Source organism: Anser cygnoides, chromosome 1 (genome assembly GCF_040182565.1).
Source record: "Anser cygnoides isolate HZ-2024a breed goose chromosome 1, Taihu_goose_T2T_genome, whole genome shotgun sequence".
In the NCBI taxonomy this organism is placed as follows: Eukaryota; Metazoa; Chordata; class Aves; order Anseriformes; family Anatidae; genus Anser; species Anser cygnoides.
The window spans coordinates 191,567,373-191,574,233 of NC_089873.1; the positions used below are offsets into that span (position 1 = coordinate 191,567,373).

Sequence of the window (6,861 nt, forward strand, 5' to 3'; positions counted from 1 at the left end):
CTAAGACCATAGGAGAAGGCATCGCTCAGCCAGGTGGGGAGACGGTTTTCAACTCCCTTCAGCCACATACATTGTCGCTGGGCCTCTCTATAAACCTGATTTCCCCTTGCAGCTACGGCTGATGGAAAGGAGCTGGAATCAAGCATTCTGTGGCTGGTTTTACCAGGTAGCACCTGAAGCACTGTCTGTCCAAGCAGGTCGTCTGAGGCAGCAGGACCTGCTCTGATTCTTTCTTTCCCACTTATTGATCCATCACCTGCAATACGAGCCCCATTTGGAGCTCAACAACACTCCCGAGACATTACTGTTACTTCTACCAGAGATCTCAGTTCTCCTCAACACCACAGAAAGCCCCCCAAAGCATGCAGGAGACCCTGAAACTGTCATCTGGGACAAGGCCAAATCTACACACCCTTGGTCAGAAAGTTTGGTGCTATTATCCCGAAAAAATGCATGTCCCCATTGAATTTCACACCAGATTGCCCCTATACAACTCCAGTTTTGTACACCAATACTACACCCACGTGTCTACTGAGTAACTGCCCCACAGGAGGAGCAGTGGGAATGGTTTTGGCAGTGTTTCCTTCCTCCCTGGAGCTGGGCGAGACCTTGAACCCAATGCCAGGATCTGACCTTGGCAGCTGGCATGGCAGGACAGACGGATGGCAGACATGGACTGACCAAACTCTGCCTGCAAGCTGCCGCCCCCCAGCCTTGCAAAGTCGGCTCCCTGATGCATGCTCTGACACGATGCTGCTGCCTTCTCCTGCTGTGCACTCATCCTGCACCCCAACACGCTCCATTCCCCATGCAGCTCCACAAGATGTCTGCAGGGGTAGAAATATCATGAGGGTGGGGATAGGAAAAGTTCAATGGCTTGTTGAACAAAAGCTGCAGAAAGAGGCATGTTGGGGAATTAGTAGGATTTCATAATGGGGAAAAAGAATTTCTGAATTTGGAAGAAAACACCAATGGAGTCAAACCATGCTCATTTTGAAACTTTGTTGCCTGCTTCTTGGCTTAAATTCCAGCTCTGGCAGTTTTCATGAAGGTGGCAGTACCGTGTAGTGTCTTTTGGGTTTAGGAAGAGGAAATACTGCTTTTTCCCAGTATTGAGTACACACCTAGGAAGAGACTGAGTCTTCCAAGCTTTTTTTCCCTCCTTTTTTTTTCTTTTTTCTTTTTATTTTCTTTTTAATAAATAGATGAAGCTGCCGTTATCTTCCAGCTGCTGTTGAGGAACAACCTGCAATGACTCACGATGCTCTCAGATGTCCCTGGTGAGGAGTGGGGTCCGTGGCCAGGAGCAGACGGATGATTTGCCACCACCCTGCCAGGCTGCTGTGCTCCTCCCTGTCTCACTGGAGGTGGAGTGTGGGAAGGGGAGACGTCTGGGGTGGGGGAAAAAAAAAAACAAAACTATTTTGCCTCTCCTCTGCCCGTAAGTCAGCAGAAGTGCTAAGTGCTTCCAAGAAGAGTCTGCTCAAATCAATAGGGTTACAAAGTCAAAAGCAATGCAAAGAAACAGAGTACCCCAGACTACTCCCCTCCCTACCTGAAGGAGCACAGGTTTTGCCCAGCGTCCATGCTGGGCCAGATTCTTTCATGTTAACTCAATGTCATCCAACTATTCTCCAGACCATATGTGCTTTTTGTTTTATTTTCCTGCTATCTCTGTAGTCTCCCAAGCAATGCTGCACTTTTCTGTGATTTCTCTTTGCACATCAGGTCAGGGCTGCCTGCCTTTGGGGCAGGAAAGAGCTGGAGTGAGCTGGCTGGGGTCAGCCTGCTGCATCTGGGCTAGGGGCTGCAGTCCTGCCTGAAAAACAGAAAACCAGTGGAGAAATAATGGTAGCTTGGCCATTAGCTTTTGATTTCCATTATAAAGGAGCACACAGAGTATACAAGTACTTCAGTGATGTAACTCAGCCCTTTACCCGCAGGCAGGATTTGGCCCTCTGTCTGCTGGCACAGGATGTGGAGGGGAGCCATGGAAGAAGGATCTTCCAGGGTGAGTGCATTAACTTGATGTTTTGGGACATAATTCTCAGAGTTAAGCTGCATGAATAGAAATTTTACACTGAAATCTATGATTTCCTCCAAATTCTCTTCTTTTGTGCCTCCTGCATGTGAGCTTTTGTTAGTCAATCGCTACACAGCATTTTACAGCATGTCTTTTGTTCAATGGTCCTTTCAGCTGTCACACTCTGATCACGTTCAGCTTAGATGTATAGAGCACTTATTGTTTGCTTTGGGAGTTTTTTTTTTAATGAACGTTTCATTTAATATTCAGCCTTCCTTGCCATTTGTCAGCAAGATCAACATCCTGTTGAATTTCACTCGGAGCAACCTCAGTGCTCCAGCGACGGGGCCACGTCTCTGTTCATCGAAAGCTGCAACCAGCCACAAGACCGTCTGTGTCAGCCCCACGTACGAGGGAAGAGAACAAAGACCTACACACAGGCATTAATGGGGGTTATCCTCTTTTTTCTGTTCTTCTCTTTTCAGGCGCTGACCCATTCCCCCCCATATCTACTCTCTGGTAAATGTCTAGAGCTCCATCTAAGGGTGTCCTGCCAAGGGGAAAAGAGAATTATCATTGTTTTCTTTCCTTGTTTATGCTGCTTGGTGCAGGCCTGAAAGTTTTTCCCCTGTTTATCCAATAATATTCTCTTGCTTTCTTTTTATAGTAACTCCAGGGGCTGTTCTGAAAGATTTGCCAGATAACAGTAGTAATACAGATATATATGAAAACTACATTGCTGAGAGGAGTAACGATTTTTCATTAAAACTATTAATGTCCTTTAGGGATTTTATTTTTCTGTTTCATTGAAATGTCTAAAAATATGTAGAAGAAAATATACTCTTTGTTAATGCTTGGATAATTTTGTTACCGTAGCTAAGAGCTGGGAATGCCCTGAGACCTCCTGCAAGTTGTTCAGCAAAAGTAGAGAAAGGCAAAGTTGACATTTTAGACATATATTTTTTATTTTACTGCTATAAGAAAAAGCAGTCCCAATCCTCTAATGCCTTGTTTTCATACAGAAGTATAAGCACAAACAAGAGCATGAGCCAATTTCATTTGTTTTCCTTGGTAGGTCACAGCTAACAGAGAGCAGTTTTTGAAATCCCAGCAACTGCTACTAATCCTGACCTGATTTGGTGTCTCTTCAAAGCACACAAATAAAGCCAGGTTGATAAAGCTCAGTTCAGAGACTGCTTTTCCTTCATTTATCTCAACTGGGACTGCTGCAAAGGCAGGAAAAACGTCACCAGATGGAGAACTGAAGCTCTTAAAAAGCCCTGGGAAAAGGCTTCCCTTTTGCTACAAATGCTGCAAATTTGCCATACTTCTCCCATGCTATAATAGGGCTCCAGACCCAGTTCTTGTCAGTCATTCTGGCAGGATCAATAACTCCAGGAGAGGAGGTCAGGGTGGACAAATAAATTGCCATTGAGTACAATAATGAACAGCATGGCCATAAACTCACTACATATACATACACATATTCCATTTCCTGCAGAGATTGTCATTTAAACACAGGGCAAGCTGCATTCAGATGGGAGGTTGGGAATAGTGGGGAAGGAGGAAGGAGGATCACAGTTCAGAACAGCAATCAATTTAACAGCGGGTGTTTGTGTGGATGTGTTTCAGGATTTTGTTCCATATCTCCAGTAATTTTGGGATACTGATGAAGTTTTATTAGTCTTCCCAGTTCTTGTCTCTAAACACACAGGTTTTTTTTGTTTGTTTGTTTGTTTTTTCTGTCTGAATGACTCTCACTAAAATGTTGGTATCCTATGATGTGCTCTCTCTGCCGTTCCTTCTGTAATTCACCCTGGGTCCTTCCTCAGGACTGAGTGCTGCCAGATTTGCTGTCACCTCCCCCCTGCACATCAGCCCTTCACCAGAGGCTTTCCGCTTGAACTAGAGAAAAGAGATTTCCACCCTAAAAGACCAGAGGCTTATCCCCATCACAGAGCTTTTACTATTGTGTAACACATCTAATATGTCTTCTTTATCCATAAGATAAAAGCATTAATATCTCCATCTGTCAAAGATTATATGTAAACATTCATTCCTCCCAGGATGCGATCCCCATTCCCTTACATATAAACACTGCTACCACTTCTGCCCTAATTCCTGATACAGGGCAACAGTCTCAAAGAGCATTTCAGAAGACATTCATGCTCTATTGATTCATTCTCATTAAATGTAAATACATACAAAGCATATATACCTGAACAGGGGCTTCCACAAGTCATCAAATACTCAGTGTCCAAGTAATATTTTAGTGCCCTAAAAGGGTAGCTGATTTTAAGAAACCACAATAATTTCCAACTCTAGGGCTGCTTTGCAGTGGACAGATTAAAAGCCAGGAAAATGTTATTTTCCCCATACATTTTGTATTTCCTCAGTTCAAAACCTCATTTGGTGCATTTTCTGTGATGGTTGTCATTGGTCTATTAATTCCAGCAGCTCCAGGGTAAATTCTGCTTGCATTTTCCTGTAGCTGCACAGCATTTGATTTGTCCCCATCTACATAATCCATCTGTCCCCTGACCTGGGAGCTGTGTGCAGCCCTAAGCGCCAGGGAGTGTGGGCTCAGTGTGCCTCTATGAAATACATGGAACCAGACCTTGCATGATTTCTGGCTTTCTTTTTCTTAGCATCTGATTAAATTAATGTGATTCTGTGCATGAGTCACATAATGCGTCTGTTTGACGTACAGCGTCTCAGTCGTGGTGCCTGTTTCTGTGAGGCGATGGGTAACTGTAAATGGGGTTACAGGTGCTCTTCTCATCTCGGGATCTCATCTGAAGCAGTGCCACAGTCCCTAAGGGTGTCCTAAATCATGCACAGTGCCCCTGTGCCCCTGAGCATGTGGTGGTTTTGACCCATGGGTGCTGGTCCACCTGGTTTCTGCACCCTGAGGACTTCAGCAGGAGCTAAACCAGCTCAGCCTGCAGAAGTCCTGAGCGTGTGCAGAACACAAACTGTAAGACCGTAAGCTGGGTGACGGTGGTTTGGAATGGGAGATGACCATGTCTGGCATCAGGATTCGCTTGAGAGTGTCCGGTGTAGGAGCTGCAGGTGGTCCAGAGGGAAATGAGCTCTCCTACCCTGAAGCAGCTCTTCTGGGTCCATTCCTGTCACCTGGTCGTGGAGGTCTCCAGCAGAGCTCGGTCTCACAGGCATGTCTCCCCACTCAGATTCTGCCATGGCCATGGTTTATTGCATATTTCCCCTATATATTCTTGATTTACTTACAGTCTGCAAAGATCTGTGCTATCTGGTCCAGGTGGGCTAGGGAAGCTGACATCCCCCCATTCCCATCACAGAAACATCTGGCTCTGGCTTACTTCTCCCTGTGTTCTTCAGAGCCTGGTGCTGGTTTATTTTAATTTTAATTTTAATTTTAATTTTAATTTTAATTTTAATTTTAATTTTAATTTTAATTTTAATTTTAATTTTAATTTTAATTTTAATTTTAATTTTAATTTTAATTTTAATTTTAATTTTAATTTAATTGGCTTTTTTCATTCAGGTGGGGGTGGCTGTAGGAGGACACAAGGCCAAGGACAGGTAGGAAAATAGAGCATCCAGAGTATTGGATCTTAGGGAAAGAGGCACCGAGATGCCCAGTACAATTACATCTGTTGGATGAGCTTAAAGTTGTCCCTGCTAATATGCAGCCCACTGAGATATTCTGTAAAAAACAATCCAGACAAAGAGGAAGGATGTGTTCACTTATAAGTTGAGCAAAGGTATTTTTGCTTCTCATTATCTTTTTCATGGCAGTTACTGCTCCTTTAAAACTCTTGCAGAAAGGACAAAACATGTACTTTCTTTCTTTCTTTCTTTCTTTTTTTTTCTTTTTTTCCCCCAAGAGGTGTTTGTCTCCCTGTACTTGAGCCAGCAGGCATATCCTAGAGTCACACAGTCTCGTGTTTTGAGGAGGAGAGGAGGGCTCACAGACTGAGAGCTGGGTACCAGATGCACACGAACAGCTCGCCTCCTTGCCCCCGGGCTTTCTCTCTCCACAAGTGTGCGTGATGCTGCCTCACTCAAAGATCTTTGAAATCTTTGCCTGGGAGTCATGCTGGCATTGTTCTGTTTTATTGAAACGACGGTTTTGTGCTGAAAATTTCCTTGCAACTCTCTCTCCTGCCAGAGCAGGCATTGCGGGTTGGTTCCCAGGTTTGTGCAGCATTGAGTTCTGTGTTAACCTTGTCTCTTCTCACTGACTGCTTCAGCACTGCATGGAAATGGATGTTAGAGGAGGCTAAAAGAACCAGGACAGGAAAAAAAAAAAAAAAAAAAAAACAGGAAATAATAGCTCGTCAATTAAGATGGCCTCTGAGGAATCCCAGGGACACGGATGTGGATCTGCTTGAACTAAGAAACAGCAGCAAAACACACCTGGCAATTAAGGAAAATGAAGAATAGGTGAAATTTCACATTGGGGGTTCTTCCAATGCCCCATCCTCCTGGGAGCTATCAGCCCTTGAAACCATCTGCCCTGGAGAATCCCCATTGCAACACAGCTCATAGTTTCCTAGATACAAGTCCCAGCAAGGGATTTGATCTGTAATCTAGACTGCAGTGTGCAAGACTTTTTTTTTTACTTTTTTTTTTTTCCCCATAAACCTGAGATTTTCTTGGTGGCAGGGAAATAGGGCTTTGGCCTCTCCAGAACCTTCCTCCTGATGCTTGAGCCATACACATGAGGCCATGTGGGGTCTGTGCCCTTGGGATGTCACTAGGACATCAAGACGTCAGTCCTCTAATGGACTACTTACCTCTGAAGCAACACATCTGCTGGTGCATGGCCACCTTTCTCCCTCCTGACGATGCCA

General features: G+C 44.5%; 1 long non-coding RNA gene across 1 annotated transcript; it reads left to right on the forward strand.

The window, feature by feature from the left end:
* Positions 1–465: 465 nt before the first annotated feature.
* On the forward strand, positions 466–2,912 carry LOC125183839 (uncharacterized). The gene is made up of 3 exons (XR_007166495.2): positions 466–1,367; positions 1,944–2,011; positions 2,509–2,912. It is a non-coding gene; the product is annotated as an uncharacterized lncRNA (long non-coding RNA).
* Positions 2,913–6,861: the final 3,949 nt, after the last annotated feature.